Source organism: Coenobita brevimanus, chromosome 80, assembly GCF_032717465.1.
Source record: "Coenobita brevimanus isolate Jiangsu-jjx chromosome 80, ASM3271746v2, whole genome shotgun sequence".
In the NCBI taxonomy this organism is placed as follows: domain Eukaryota; kingdom Metazoa; phylum Arthropoda; class Malacostraca; order Decapoda; family Coenobitidae; genus Coenobita; species Coenobita brevimanus.
The window spans coordinates 2,631,062-2,647,237 of record NC_137033.1 but is presented as its reverse complement, the minus strand read 5'-3'; the positions used below and the strand labels follow the sequence as shown (position 1 = coordinate 2,647,237).

General features: G+C 40.3%; 1 pseudogene; it reads left to right on the top strand.

Moving 5' to 3' along the window:
• Nucleotides 1-15,170: 15,170 nt before the first annotated feature.
• On the top strand, nucleotides 15,171-15,288 carry LOC145409408 (5S ribosomal RNA; annotated as a pseudogene).
• Nucleotides 15,289-16,176: the final 888 nt, after the last annotated feature.

The following is a 16,176-nucleotide window of genomic DNA, read 5'->3' as shown; positions in this document are numbered from 1 at the left end:
CACCGCAGACGCAGGCGTGCGAGAAGGTCAAGACGACGAAGCAAATACCAAACCCATATTTACAACTCATCTTACTCATCTTCACTCAAGTTACTCGTCGCTACTCATATACTCACCACAGCCACCAGTGTGGAAAGTCGACATCACCATACATGTTTGCTGAGACGACGCCATGTCAATCAACTCGTGTGTGACACCACCACTCACCACCACTCACACCATTCCCACCACGGTAAAAACTAGTGAGTTACATAGTTACTTCATTTATACAATACACAGTGATAGACAAAAAACTTCTGCACAAACATATGAAACGTGCTGTATAGTTACAACTTAAATACACATACCTACTACAATTATCTTTATAACTCAAGCATTAAATACTTGCACCAACAATAAATATTCTACACTGTATATATTCATTCATTTATTATAGCATTTATTTACTACCAACGAGTGTTACCAGTTATACCTACATAAAATACGTGTTTCATACATACTGTAACAGCTATACATTATTACATCTACAAAGTAATATAGAAAATATACCATCATAGTTACTCAGTGAGCAATTAAAAGAACTGTATTAAACATTTATTAATTAAAGCTACCTAGTAGAAACAGACATATTAAATTACAAAAAAAAAAAAAAATGGCCAACACAAATGACGTTAGCAAGAATGAACATCTTCCACACAATCGTGAAGACAAAGATTTCCACACAGTGCTGACACATATATTACCCACGATAGGTACAAGTGAACAACAAGTCAGTGTATATAGTTAATACTGTATATAGTGTATATATATTTTTTGTATAAAAACAAAATATGGGGCTATATAATATAATTTTCAGTAACATCTGTGCAATATAAACTAAACCTTAAAAAAGGGTCCCAAGGGAATTAGCCAGCAATTATGCAACCTCGAACAACACCGAAAAAGCGTAGACAAACGAAGAAAACAAACTATAGAAAATCAATACATACACAAAAAAAATAATAAAAGAAAGTAATACAGTAAGATCACATAACAAACAAATGAAAATAGGCGTATTACTACAAATACCAAAATACCACATAAACCCCTTCTATAGGTGAAACAAAAAGCAAATTAGTATCCTCCACGAGCCAGTGGCATGCCACATCATCACTATCATCGACCGCAGCATGACCGGATTAGTGATGTCAGGACTGCAGTTATTACAATTATGAAACGACAGACGATGGCATTATGTTACACTTGCTACAATTATGTAACTACAAACGATATGTAACAATTATGTAACGACAAACGATTGCATTATGTTACACTTGCTTCAATTATGTAACTACAAACGATATGTAACAATTATGTAACGACAAACGATGGCATTATGTTACACTTGCTACAATTATGTAACTACAAACGATATTTAACAATTATGGAACGACAAACGATTGCATTATGTTACACTTATTACAATTATGTAACTACAAACGATATTTAACAATTATGGAACGACAAACGATTGCATTATGTTACACTTGCTACAATTATGTAACTACAAACGATATGTAACAATTATGTAACGACAAACGATGGCATTATGTTACACTTGCTACAATTATGTAACTACAAACGATATGTAACAATTAGGTAACGACAAACGATTGCCTAATGTAACAATTCCTACAATGTTACAGCTATGCATTACCACAATATTATGTAACAATTCATACAATGTTACAGTTATGCATTACCACAATATTATGTAATAATTCATACAATGTTACAATTATATATTACCACAATGTTACTACAATATTATGTAACAATTCATACATTTTTACTACAATTCTGTATAACCAGAATCATCACTCAAGTAAGGTGAAATATTAGACATTACTAAAGGAATAACTCCATATGTAATGTATTGACCTAGCAGTATTACCATTGCACAATTATATGCGTATGTCTGTTATACATGCACATTTTACAGTATGTCATACAATCAATTTAACTCTAGTTTTATTCAGTTGTATACAACTTGTTTAAAATGTAATATTACTGGATCATTGCAATATTACCATAAATATTATAATCAATATTATAATCAATATTATAATCAATATTATGTATTAAGAGTGAAGAAGATCATTATATATTAATAAATTAGCATAGGTCAGTGATGATTGCTGTCGGAGGACTGCCAGCTGCATGACCGAACGATGTCAGGACTCCATATTATAAATACAAATCATAACAGAAAATAGATAGATAGATTATAGGGCTACATAATAGATAGATAGATAAATAGATAGATAGAGAGACAGATAGAAGCAGGAAGTCAAATGATGAGAAGGTGTTGTGTCTGCGAGAAGCGAGCAGTGCTAAACATGCTTACACGGAGGAAAGCTGACGACAGCGGCCAGTAAGGAGATGATGCAGTTAGCTGTCAGCAGTCCTCTCGTGAGAAAGATCCGGTTGCCATGAGGAACATGTGTGACACACCCCTACTACACCAGATTTTAGGAAAGAGAGTTTAGAAGGAGACAAGCGACCCTAGAGAGAGGTCGAGACGGAGATTAGCCTTAGAACAGAAAGAGAGAGAGATAGCGAGACAGGGAGGTAGCTACCCGGGACTTATACTGTTATACCTGTTTAATATTTCCAAGACAAATAAGAATAGTCCCATACTATTCTTTACCTCTTCTCCGTCACTACATGACATCTGGTGGGGAAACTACTACAAGATATAAAAGCCGCTCGACCACAAGTCTAAAATATACTTCTCTACAAGTAACTACAAAGTCTTTGTGACATTTGGTAGCAGCGAACGTATACGAACCTCGTCTACGAATCAACATTAAATTCCTACAAAATATCAAGATTGAAAAGAACCAACAATATCAGCTCCTGACAGTATTCTCTCCATCCTGCCCCCTCCGTCTCCCAGATCATTACGCTGATGCAGAGGTCAAGAGATCACTCGACGCCTTGCAAGTAGCTTAACGACAAACCAGCAAATGCGGACATCGTCTCCGAATTAAAAAGCAAAATTCTACAAAAGCAACCGAGACTACAAGATTAGCTTCAGTTCTACAAAGTCTACAGCCATCTACAATCAACTACAGCCATCTACAATCAACTACAATTAACAACTCTACGTCGTCTGTATAATCTTCTACACGCACCTACAAGTAGCGGCAGTCTTCATCCCACAACGAATAAATCACTAGAGAAAAGGACCGAGAAAACTTCCACATAGAATAAAGGGAACAAACAAACGAAGAGTGAGACACGACTCACAACTCATCTTCACTCAAGTTACTCATCGCTACTCATTCACTCACCAAAGCTACCAGTGTGGGAAGCCGACGTCACCATGTGCTGAGATGACATCACAACGCGAGTCTGCCATGCCAAGCAACGTGTGACTGACACCAGGCACTTCTCACCCACTACTCATTACTCATTATTCACATAGCTCCTACTCATATTCACTTATTTTCACAGTTAAGTTGGAAATTCGACGTTCTATGCTGAGGTTTGCCTGGAACAGCCGTTAACCACTACAAATACCAGGCCATGGAGTTTCCTGAGTAATATCGTCCATCAACATTATCTGTTCGATCTGGGCGGCGCAATTCTTGGGAACATCTTTGGATTGGCTACAGAGGATGACCTTAAAGAAATAAACAACAAATTTAATAAGATAGCTCAGGTACTAACATACCAGGATAAATTCATCACAGGACAGAACTCGGCAATGAAGACAATTGTGAAAAATCTGAAACAAGCAGAAAACGTAGCTCTCGAGAGTATAGATAAAATAAATGACTTAGAGGGCAACGTTACTCTTTTCCAGCACTTCTCCATCATCACAGAACATATTGACACGATTCTACTACAATTAGAGAACACTAGAGATCATTTCAGGGCACTTATGCAAGGAATTTCGAATGCTGGTGATGGCAAGATCACAAATGACTTACTCCCAGTTCATGAGCTACGTCAGATAGTTAGTCAAGGCATACATAAACATAAATTGAAGCCATTGTTCCGCAGTAGGGAATTTATGCAATATTACCCGTACTTGGAAGCAACACTAACACCAACATCAGTGATAGTTCATGTACCATTCATCACGGAAGACCTGTTCACAGTATACCAAATACACCCCTTCCCCTATAGAAACAACAACACTTTGGTAATCATCAACATCAACACAGACACCGAACTCATCATGGTCTCCAAGAGACGAGACACTGTCACTTTCGCAAGTGAGTCAACGATTGAGCGAAAGTGCCGCACATCCTTACATGCTGTTCATCTTTGTCCTGCGTACATTTTCACGTTTCAGCCTACTGATACGGTCCCTTGTGAAATGGCTATCATCAGCAATAACAATATTCATCATCATTGCAACTTCACTTTTGCTCCAGATAAACTTGTACACCATCAACGCATTGGACACTCGCAGTTTTTTTATTTCCCTCATAACACATCAGTTTACATAGTCTCATACATCAGCCTCAGGATTATACATAGCACCAGACTACTGTGCGGTATTTACACCATCCATGTCTACTTTTTCCACCATCAATCACTACGCCATTATCAACCATACACACAAACATTTCCACCCACTGCCTGATATGAACTTAAACATGAGCACAAGTATTAAGCTGACTTCACCTAAGTTTGAAACTATGCAGCTGATCAATGAAACAATGAAGCCCTGGGAAGATTTGAGTTTGAGTATGTTCAACCCATATTATGTGTATAGCCAAGCACCTTCTGTCTTTATAATCATCTGCATTGTATTTGCAGTATTGCTGTTGGCAATGCACAGAATGCATGCAAGAATTGCTAATTTGGAGTCATTGTTTAGTGGGGGGAGAGTTAACATCACAGTTAACCACCCTGAATGAAGTGTATATATTTTGTATATAGTATTAATTATATATATAAAAAAAATAATAATAATAATAATAATAACACAAAGAAGAATGACCCATATATGACAGACCAGTACCATTATCTTTGAATGAAATATTAATAACTCTTACAATAATCTTAATTTTAAACTATTTTTATTCTTGCATGTATGCATTTCACTATAATATCCCAAGTACATACTGTATTACAGTTAAATAATTTACTTTAATGCATTTATTCCAATATGTATACAACTTATTTAAAATGTAGTATTACTGAATAATCACTATTTACTATGAATAATATATGTATACAATATTCATACAATTATGTTACTTTACAATATTATGTATTTCACTTAATTAGCTTATAAGTTCATTATAATGTGTATGTAGTATGTATTAATATATTATAACTATTAAATGTCGATGGTACGCCATTTTCGCGCGGCCGAGCAAATATAGGACTACATAATAGATAGATAGATAAATAGATAGATAGAGAGACAGATAGAAGCAGGAAGTCAAATGATGAGAAGGTGTTGTGTCTGCGAGAAGCGAGCAGTGCTAAACATGCTTACACGGAGGAAAGCTGACGACAGCGGCCAGTAAGGAGATGATGCAGTTAGCTGTCAGCAGTCCTCTCGTGAGAAAGATCCGGTTGCCATGAGGAACATGTGTGACACATCCCTACTACACCAGATTTTAGGAAAGAGAGTTTAGAAGGAGACAAGCGACCCTAGAGAGAGGTCGAGACTGAGATTAGCCTTAGAACAGAAAGAGAGAGAGATAGCGAGACAGGGAGGTAGCTACCCGGGACTTATACTGTTATACCTGTTTAATATTTCCAAGACAAATAAGAATAGTCCCATACTATTCTTTACCTCTCCCGTCACTACATGACATCTGGTGGGGAAACTACTACAAGATATAAAAGCCGCTCGACCACAAGTCTAAAATATACTTCTCTACAAGTAACTACAAAGTCTTTATGACAAGATAGACAGAGCACCAGCCAAGGTGTGGGAACGGGATATTAGCTTGCAACTCTTTAAGTGAAGGAATGTTGATCGTTTACCGAAAGCAATACATACACACAGACATACAGTATTCTAGAAGCTTCCATGACAGTAGAGCACACGTGACACGACCCCTGCTACATGAGAATGTAGGAATCTGAGCTCAAGAGGGGGACTAGCCATAGCACCGACAGGTAGTAGGGAGAAGGAGGCTAACAACATGGGAGAGAGAGAGAGAGAGAGAGAGAGAGAGAGAGAGACAGGGAGGTAGCTTGCGGGACTCTATACTTCACTCGTGTGTAAGAGACTTTGATATTTCCAAGACAAATAAAAACAGTCCCATACTCATCTTTACCTCTCGCGTCATTGCATGACAAAAGGTAACGAAGATTATCTACTTACAAAACTACTCACGTATAACAACTGCTCGTCCACGAGTCTAATATATGTATAACTGATCTACAAAACACACTACAAGAAGTTACTGTAAGAAATCATCTATGTCTATACCTGGCCGTCAAGCTCCAGGTTAGTACGAAAAATATAAATCGGAGGAGGTGCCTTTCTTTGAGGTGTGAGGTAAATCGTCAATTCTCCCCTCACCCCATATCTTCAGGTTAACACACACGCCCTTGTAATATGCAGCAGGTGTTTCTTCTCCCTTATCTTTGAGATGATGGCGAGAAAGTATTAATGAAGCATTGGAGGATGTGGCTTTTGGGGGGTACGGTAATTTGAGGGTGCAGAGGGGTCGTGTGCCACTCGGGGTGAAAGAATTAGATTATTTGTGGATCAGCGGCCTAAGTGGGGGCTTGGGTCAGGATCCATTACGTGGCTCAGGCGACTGGTTAGGGGGCTGGGCCAGCGACGGAATGGTGGGAGGGAGGCACGACGGGAATGGAAGAGGCAAGGGAAAGTATATGACTGAATTTTATTTTAAATAAGTAGGACAGAGACTGGATATTATACAGGAAGGGACAAACAAGGACGAAACAGACAGGGTTGAATCTGTGCCTTAAAAATAAAACACAAAAGAAATAAACTGAGGCGAAGTTGTGGGTTTAAAGAACACTAGTAAGGATAGATTGTGACCAAAATGTAGTCTGAGAATAAGAGAAGGAGGGACTAACAGATGGATTTCTAAACTGAAAATGTGACCCAGGCAACTGTATAGGGAGCAAATCCTGTGACACTCCTCGTGGGTTACATTATTGGGAAGTAAACAAGGTGGGACACAAGGGGAAGGGGGACAAGATACGACAAAATTTTTATCAAAATATGTGTGGGATGGAATCAGGACGATTTAAGGAGGGAGAAGAAATGTTAAGTGATATAACTGTGACGTGATCTCGTCTAACCTAACCTAACCTAACTTAACTTACCTTGCATAGTTGTCTAACCTAACCTAACCCAGCTTAACCTAGCCTAACCCAAGTACTCGTACGTGGGAAGATGCTAGGATAGTTTGGGATGGTGGAAGGGACAGAAAGGATATCGACCATTAGAGAGCATTACCATAGACAAAATGGAATGCTAATCATGTGAGATGGAAGATATTATTTCCCTGGCCAAAACGTTCCCTGGTCAGAAAGTCCCCAGGTCAAAATGTCTCCTGGTCAAAATGTCCCTGTGTCAAAATGTTCCCTGATCAAAATGTCTCCTGGTCAAAATATCCCCTGGCCAAAATGTCCCCTTGTCAATATGTCCCTAGTCAAAATGTCCCCTGGTCAAAATGTCCCTAATCAAAATGTCTCCTGGTCAAAATGTCCCTGTGTCAAAACATCTCATGGTCAAAATGTCCCTAGTCAAAATGTTCCCTGGCCAAACTGTCTCCTGGTCAAAATGCCCCAGTGTCAAAATATCTCATGGTCAAAATGTCCCTAGTCAAAATGTCCCCTGGTCAAAATGTCCCCTGGTCAAAATGTCCCTTGCTCATAATGTTTCCTGATCAAAATGTCCCCTGGTCAAAATGTCTCTTGGCCAAAATGTCCCTAGTGAAAATGTCTCTTGGTCAAAATGTCCCTAGTCAAATTGTCCCCTGCTCAAAATGTCTCTTGGTCAGAATGTCTCTTGGTAAAAAATGTTCCCTGGTCAAAATGTTCCTGGGTCAAAATGTCCTCTAGTCAAAGTGTCCCCTGGTCAAAATGTCCCCTTGTCAAAATGTCCCTTGTCAAAATGTCCCTAGTCAAAATGTCCTTAGGTCAAAATGTCCCCTAGTCAAAATGTCCCCTAGTCAAAATGTCCCCTGGACAAAATGCCTCCTGGTCAAAATGTCTCTTGGTCAAAATGTCCGTGGGTCAAAATGTTCCCTGGTCAAAGTGTCCCCTGGTTAAAATGTCCCCTGGCCAAAACATCCCTTGGTCAAAATGTCCCTGGGTCAAAATGTCCCCTAGTCAGAAAGTCCCCTGGTCAAAATGTCCCCTGGTCATGGTCTCTCCTGGTCAAAATGTCCCTGGGTCAAGATGTCTCCTGGTCACCATGTCCCCTGGTCAAAATGTCCCCTGGTCAAAATGTCCCCTGATCAAAACGTCCCCTGGTCAAAATGTCCCCTCTTCAGAAAGTCCCCTGGTCAGAGAGTCCCCTGGTCAGAAAGTCCCCTTGTCATCCCCTGGTCAGAGAGTCCCCTGGTCAGAAAGTCCCCTTGTCAGAGTCCCTATGTCATAATGTCCCATGGTCAAAACGTCCCCCTGGTCAAAATGTCCCCTGGTCAGAAAGTCCCATGGTCAGAAAGCCCCCTCGGTCAGAAAGCCCCCTCGGTCAGAAAGTCCCTAAGTCAGAAAATCCCCGGGTCAAAATGTCCCCTGGCCAGCAAGTCCCCTGGTCATAAAGACCCTTTGTCAGAATGTCCCTGGGTCAAAATGTCTCCTGATTAAAACGTCCCCTGGTCAAAGTGTTCCCTGGTTAGAAAGTCCCCTGGTCAAAATGTCTCCTGCTCCAAATGCCCCCTGGTCAGAAAGTCCCCCGGTCAATATGTCTCCTGGTCAAAATGTTCTTGGGTCAAAATATCCCCAAATAGACTGGCCAAAACATCCCCTGGTAATATCCTGTTGTCAAAATGTCTTCTGGTTAAAAGTTCCCTGGTCAAAATGTCCCCTTGTCAAAGTGTCCACTTGTCAAAACATCCCCTGGACAAAACGTCCCTTGGACAAAACGTCCCCTGGTAAAATTCCCCCTGATCAAAACGTTCCTGAATCGAACGTTCCCTAGTTAAATCTTCCTCTGGTAAGATCCCATAAGATAATGAAAATACAGTATATTCATTCAACATTAATAAGAACGTTTAACAAAAAGTAGAAACCACAGAGCCGTGTACTGTAAATAATTTACTGGAGTAGTTTATCATATTCATGAATTAATATTTCGTAGGGAGGCCAACGTCAAAGCATATTCAAGAATAAACATCAGTCTCATGAGTAAATATTTCGTACGGCAGTCACAGTCGTAGCAGATTCGTGAATAAATATTTCGTACGGCCGTCAAATTCGTAATGAAATCGTGAATAATTATTTGCAAGGCCGTCAAAGTCAAATCGATTTCACGGCTAAATAATTCGAAGGGACGCTAGACGTTGGAGGAAACCGAGTAATGAAGATGAAAGTTGCAGTCCTAAGAGAAGCATCCAGCACTTCTGGGTGATGTGAACAGCTGTCCGGGAAACCTGTGACATGAAGATAACCAGACATTCGCTCTTTGCTGTATTACCTAAGTGTGACTACTACGTCCCTATATTCTCGTGAGCTTAAGATGCTTTATATCAGTTTCTTAGCGGTATTGTAACTATCGCATCACAGTACTGTAACTTATATGTCTGCACATCCAGCACCCAACCTCAAGAACCGGTCAGCATTTAATCGACCACGTTGCTCATCAGCTTCGAAGAGTGGTGACGAAACAGTAATAAGCACTGGACCAGAAGCAAGGATGGTGATTACGTTCATCTCATCTATGTTATACTTATACACTCATTCTCTAATACCACATTACAACACCACAGATGCCCAATGATTGTGTGGACGGACATTAATACGTCAACGGATGAAACCGGTTAAGGTGGACAACAGCCCCTTAGTAAACTCCCTTAGCTAACGGGATACGACCCTTTTCTTGTCACTATGTATCTGTTTATGTCCATTCTAGCATGTGTTTATATGTTAGCCCCAGATTATGCTTAAAAAAAGTGAAAGTACAGCATGTGCAAGATGTTCATGTAATAAAAAAATAAGAAAAGAGTGATGGTCGTAAAGTGCTAAGGACGAAAGATACTTAGCGCAACAGAAGCACTAGAATAAGTGGTCTGAATGTGTAGAATATGGAGAAGAAGGCGTATGTGGAAGAGAATGAAGCAAGCAGAGAATGGAGTGCGTGGGTGATGTACGTGGAGATAGTGAAGAGTAAGTTCCACCATCACCACCACAACCACCACACTAGAGAACAGGATGAGTAGAATTTTGACAACCGTAAATTGCACACTTCCCTCTCTTACTCCCACATAATCTCTCCCTGCTGCATCCCTCCTCCCTCCCACATATGCCATTCCCCATGCGTCTCCTTCCACCTCTCTCACTTCTCCCAACACATCTCCTTTCTTACCACCTTACCCCCCCCTCTCTACCAGTGACTCTTTCATGGTAGGCCCCCTCCCCCTCATTCCTTCTCTCTTACTTCCCCCCTTCCTCCCAACTCCTCTGTCCCATGCCTTACATCCCTGCTACCACACCACCACCACAGAACACACCCCATCCACGCCCTGTATCCCTTTTTGGTGCCGTCCTCCCTCCCTCTCCGCTCCCCTCCTTCTGTATCCCCCTCTCCAATCTTCTCCCTCATTCCTCTCCTTTACTCTCCTCTCCCTCCTCCCCCTCTGCCCAGTCTTGGACCTCCTCCTTTTCTCCCTTCTCCAGAACTTCCGTCTTCCTTCTCCCCGTCTGTCCTTCATCACTTCCTCCTCCTCTCTTTTGCCTTCCCTCCCCCCACCCGCACACAGCCATATTCACGCCCTGTTGGTCTCAGTAACCTGAAGCGACGCATTCCTTCAGGAAAAATTCACGGTTATAATGTCATTCCTTTGCAAATCGGTATTTAGGTATACATCGATGCTTACACATGAAATACACAGTGATGTTTATTTATGCATATACACAGATGTTAACATAGATGTGTTTCCTGACGTTTGTGTATACAGGTACCATATACACCAATATCTGCATATACAAAATCACATATATACACACACATATGCATATACATATTGCTATACAATATACACAGATGTCTATGAACATAATGTATAATAACTGGGGAACGTTCCAGTACACTGCCTTTTCATGAAATGGTGATTAACCCCTTCTGTGCGAAGACGTCTTGTCATTAACAGGCATTTTTTTTTTTTTTTTTTTTGAGAGAGTAACTTTGATTCACTGGGGATAATGACGGCTATTTCTAACACGCCAGTTCATAATGTATCGGAGGATGATTAAAGCCGTCAGGAGATAATAACAGTAATAACAATGATCATAATAATAATAATAATAATAATAATAATGATGATGGTAATAATAATGATAATAATATAAACTGGAAATCATTCAACGAGCGCACACCTCCGCCAATGCCATTGCCATTCCGGATCCGTGGAGATATTGGGTGGAATACATAGGATCCAGATCCACACTTCCACCAAATTTTACTTAAATTCACTGAGAAATTTTGGAGATATTGTACGGGATACATAAGATCCGGATCCGCCCCCAAATTTAATCAATTCTTTCTTGGCCCATGGCCCACCCTTCTACACAATATCATTGAAATACACTGAGAACTTTAGGAGATATCGTGTGGAGAGACAAACAGAGAAACATAGGTGAATACATAACCTTCTGCAACTTCGTTGACGGAGGTAATAATAATAATAATACAAAAGGCGTCATGGTACTGAAGGTGTTAAATTGCAATAACTCAGTTACCGGAAATGTGACTTCATTGTGTGAAGACATTATAAACTCCACGTAATTAACCCGATTCACAGAAGGACCTTTGAAATGCAGGTGCGACAAAAGCCACTCCTGTTAATACCATACGTCATTTATTACTATGTAGGGACGTATTCCAGGTGGCATAGTAGGTTTCGTAGCGTCTGTTCCTTGGCGATTTATTGTGCATATTTTACCTTAACAGTCTCTTGTATGTTATTTACACAGCTCTGACATCGGCCTAGCTTACAGGAATAAAATACAGAAGAATACTGAGGTGTAACGTGAAGAATACATCGCAAAGAAAGATCTGTAACTAAATCACCAAATCCATTTATAATCAGACACGTTGTCATGTAATAATCTTTAGTTGTGGACAACAGGTAACACCTGGCCGTGATAACCATACACACTGTAGTTAATTTACTGCCTCTGCATCCAGAAATTATTATTCTTTTATTATTTTTAATAACAGAACAAATGAAGTAAAAACAAATGAATTGAAAGCAAAAAATAATCCATACACCAGATTACTGGTGTCCTCCATTTATTAAAAAAGAAAGAAAAATAAATAACATTCATTTCAAGTTAGCCCCGATCTTCGTCCTTTTGTAGCTTATTTCACGAAGCTCAGTGACAGAAAAAACAATACTACGGATGCACACCCTTTCCACAACACTTCTTCATGACTAGCACCATATTCTAGTGTTAATCTACTGATACAACTCAACATTCTAGATGGAGAGATGGCAATTTTAGGCCAAGTTAAAGTGAACAGAGTATAACCATTTTTTTCTTTTTTAATAAACTCCCGATAATTTTGCCCAGGAAGGATAAACTCAACAAAGCCAGAGCTACATAAGGCATATGGAACTTGTCTCCTAGGATCCCATGGCTCACTCTCGCAGGAATAAAATCATCTGGCGTCAGCTGGAATACTGTGCAATGTTTTTACCACCATGAACAGATTAACGGCTACAGGATTAACATTCTCACACTACCGTCTGGGCCAGTTGCATTACAGCACCAGGGTTGTGTCGATTATGAGAGAAGACCAATGAATAAAAAAATATGCCAAGTAAAAGACGGAACGGACAAAGAATATCTATCCATCTATCTATCGACAGACACCTCAATCCCGTAAGGGGCGGCCACAAGCAAATCGTCTCCATGTCGCCTTGTCCACCGTTATTTCACTTCCCTGCTGCCAGCTCACACCCCTTCTCTCATTTAACGCTTCACTGCATCCCTCCATCCTATCCTCGGCCTCCTCCTCCCTGTCCCTTCCTCCACCTCATTCGCGTACACTCTCCTTGTTAGTCTCTCACTAGTATGTGAAAAAAAAAACTCTGCTACTAAATCAAAGTGATTCGTAGTCAGTGCACATAATTACTGTATATTCCAAAGATTGATTAATACGTAGTAATGCCAAGTAGATTCCAAAAATTCATAAAATTTATATATATATATATATATATATATATATATATATATATATATATATATATATATATATAGAGAGAGAGAGAGAGAGAGAGAGAGAGAGAGAGAGAGAGTGTGTGGGGGGGGGGCGCCATTAAGGGAAGGGGAAAGAGCAGAGTCAAGGAGAAGCAAAAGAGGAGGGAAATGATACTGGGAGAAGAAAGAAATATGCACGAATAATAACAGTACCCTGATGACACTGAGGCCTTAACCCCTTCAGTAGGAATAAGATCGTCTGGTGGCAGTAAAAATTACATCTATAAAGCCGTCACCGTGGAGGACGTAATAAAGGTGACAGTAAGCAATATATTAAAGACTTATCTGTACTAAAACTTCCCATCGTAAGCTCAAACGAGCCCCCCCCCCCTAAAATAAAGGGGAGTGAGATCCGTCATTATCAGCATACTTCAGTTTCCCACTAATATGACGGATGTGTCAGATCCACATAAAGGATCAGAAAGGCAACACAGCAGAACTATCAACGGACTACCCAGTAAAACAGATCATTATATATATAGGGTATCCATTTCTTCATCACTGAAACCTTTGAAATTCTCACAGACCAAACGATCCACAAAGGAATGTCATTTATAATACCTGCGTGATAAGGAATACTTTGTCGTTTCCCAGGTTATCATTCCGTCATGTCCTAAGTCAAAAAAAAAAAAAAAAGTAATTTTATGTGTTACCGTATAATGGTTCAAAATTTAAGTGCACTGATAGGCTGAAGGGTAAAGGATGTGTCGTATGACTCTACATCATTTGTACAATACTTTGCATGCAGGCGGAGGGTTAGCACAGCCTCAGCTTCGTTTATGCCGCGGTAACACAGGCGTGGGAAAGCAGCAGCGTGAGCTAAAACAGCTGCATTGCGTATGAGTTCTTACGCCGGGGTAATCTGGCAGCAAAAGTGAATATCTGGGGGATGTGTGTTGGAGATCTGTATGAAGCAAGGCCCAGGATGTGTGTTGGAGATCTGTATAACGTGTGTTGTAGATCTCTATGGAGCAAGGCCTGGGATGAGTGCTGAAGATCACTGTGACGTGTGTTGGAGGTCTCTGTGGAGCAAGGCTCTGGTTGTGTGTTACGGGCTGTTTGATCAACGACAGGATATTGTAATGCACGCATGAAGCTTATCTACCCAGGAGCAACACTAACTATTTATGATTATATGATAACTCGATCAAAATATATATATATATATATATATATATATATATATATATATATATATATATATATATATATATATATATTTGCCTTTTCCATCACCATACTTCACCATACTTACTAAGTAAGAGAAATATTGAAAATATTCTCCGGTAACTTCTCATTAATGTGTATGAGTACTGCTTGTATTAGCAAATCACATACGAAGGTGATCGGCGAAGGAATAAGCTCAGCCAAACGATTTGCACTGCTTTTACCAAGGATGCAAGAGATTACTCTTTATATAATGGAGTAAATGCCATATCCAAACTGAACCTCAGTCCTCAAAAACTACAACGCCATTCAAGAATCAGTATCGTTTGGAATAATTTCCACACGAATTAACAGTATATATATACTGACACAGTATTATCATCCCAAATAAAACTCAAAGGCTTTGGTTTGTCATTTACAGTTCAGTGCCTCACTATTCACACCCACTGGCAAAACGTCTGAGTGCAGCATGGAGTGGGCAGTGGTTATGTTGTGTATGTTGTGGTGTGTATGCAGTGCTGTAAAAATGCAACTAGGCCTGAAAAATGGTCATAATAAGCACCAGTTTCATAAAATAAAGAAAGGATACCACGTTGAGTACACCGCTTCCCGTCCGATCAGCGAAGAAGCAACGTTGGGTCTGGTTAGTACTTGGATGGGTGACCGCCTGGGAACACCAGATGCTGTTGGCATCCCTACGTGTCAAGTGGGGTTGGTGGAGGATTAGTGCCCCTCCCTGTAAAACAATTAACTCTAAGCCCTTGGCCACCCCGTCTGGGATACATGGCGTCTGGCAAAAAAAAAAAAAAAAATCCTCACACAAATGAGTTGAGTGCATTGTGTCGCATATGTGGTTGTGTTGTGTATGTGGTTGTGTTGTGTATGTGGCTGTGCTGCGTATGTGGTTGTGTGGTGTATGTGGTTGTGTTGTGTATGTGGTTGTGTTGTGTATGTGGCTGTGCTGCGTATGTGGTTGTGTGGTGTATGTGGTTGTGTGGTGTATGTGGTTGTGTGGTGTATGTGGTTGTGTGGTGTATGTGGTTGTGTGGTGGATGTGGTTGTGTGGTGTATGTGGCTGTGTGGTGTATGTGGTTGTGTGGTGTATGTGGTTGTGTGGTGTATGTGGTTGTGTTGTGTATGTGGCTGTATTGTGTATGTGGTTGTGTGGTGTATGTGGTTGTGTGGTGTATGTGGTTGTGTGGTGTATGTGGCTGTGTGGTGTATGTGGTTGTGTGGTGTATGTGGTTGTGTGGTGTATGTGGCTGTATTGTGTATGTGGTTGTGTGGTGTATGTGGTTGTGTGGTGTATGTGGCTGTGTGGTGTATGTGGTTGTGTGGTGTATGTGGTTGTGTGGTGTATGTGGTTGTGTTGTGTATGTGGCTGTGTTGTGTATGTGGTTGTGTGGTGTATGTGGTTGTGTGGTGTATGTGGTTGTGTGGTGTATGTGTTTGTTTTGTGTATGTGGTTGTGTTGTGTATGTATTAGTGCTGTGTACGTGGTTGTGTTGCGTATGTGGTTGTGTTGTGTATGTGGCTGTGTTGTGTATGTGGTTGTGTGGTGTATGTGGTTGTGTGGTGTAT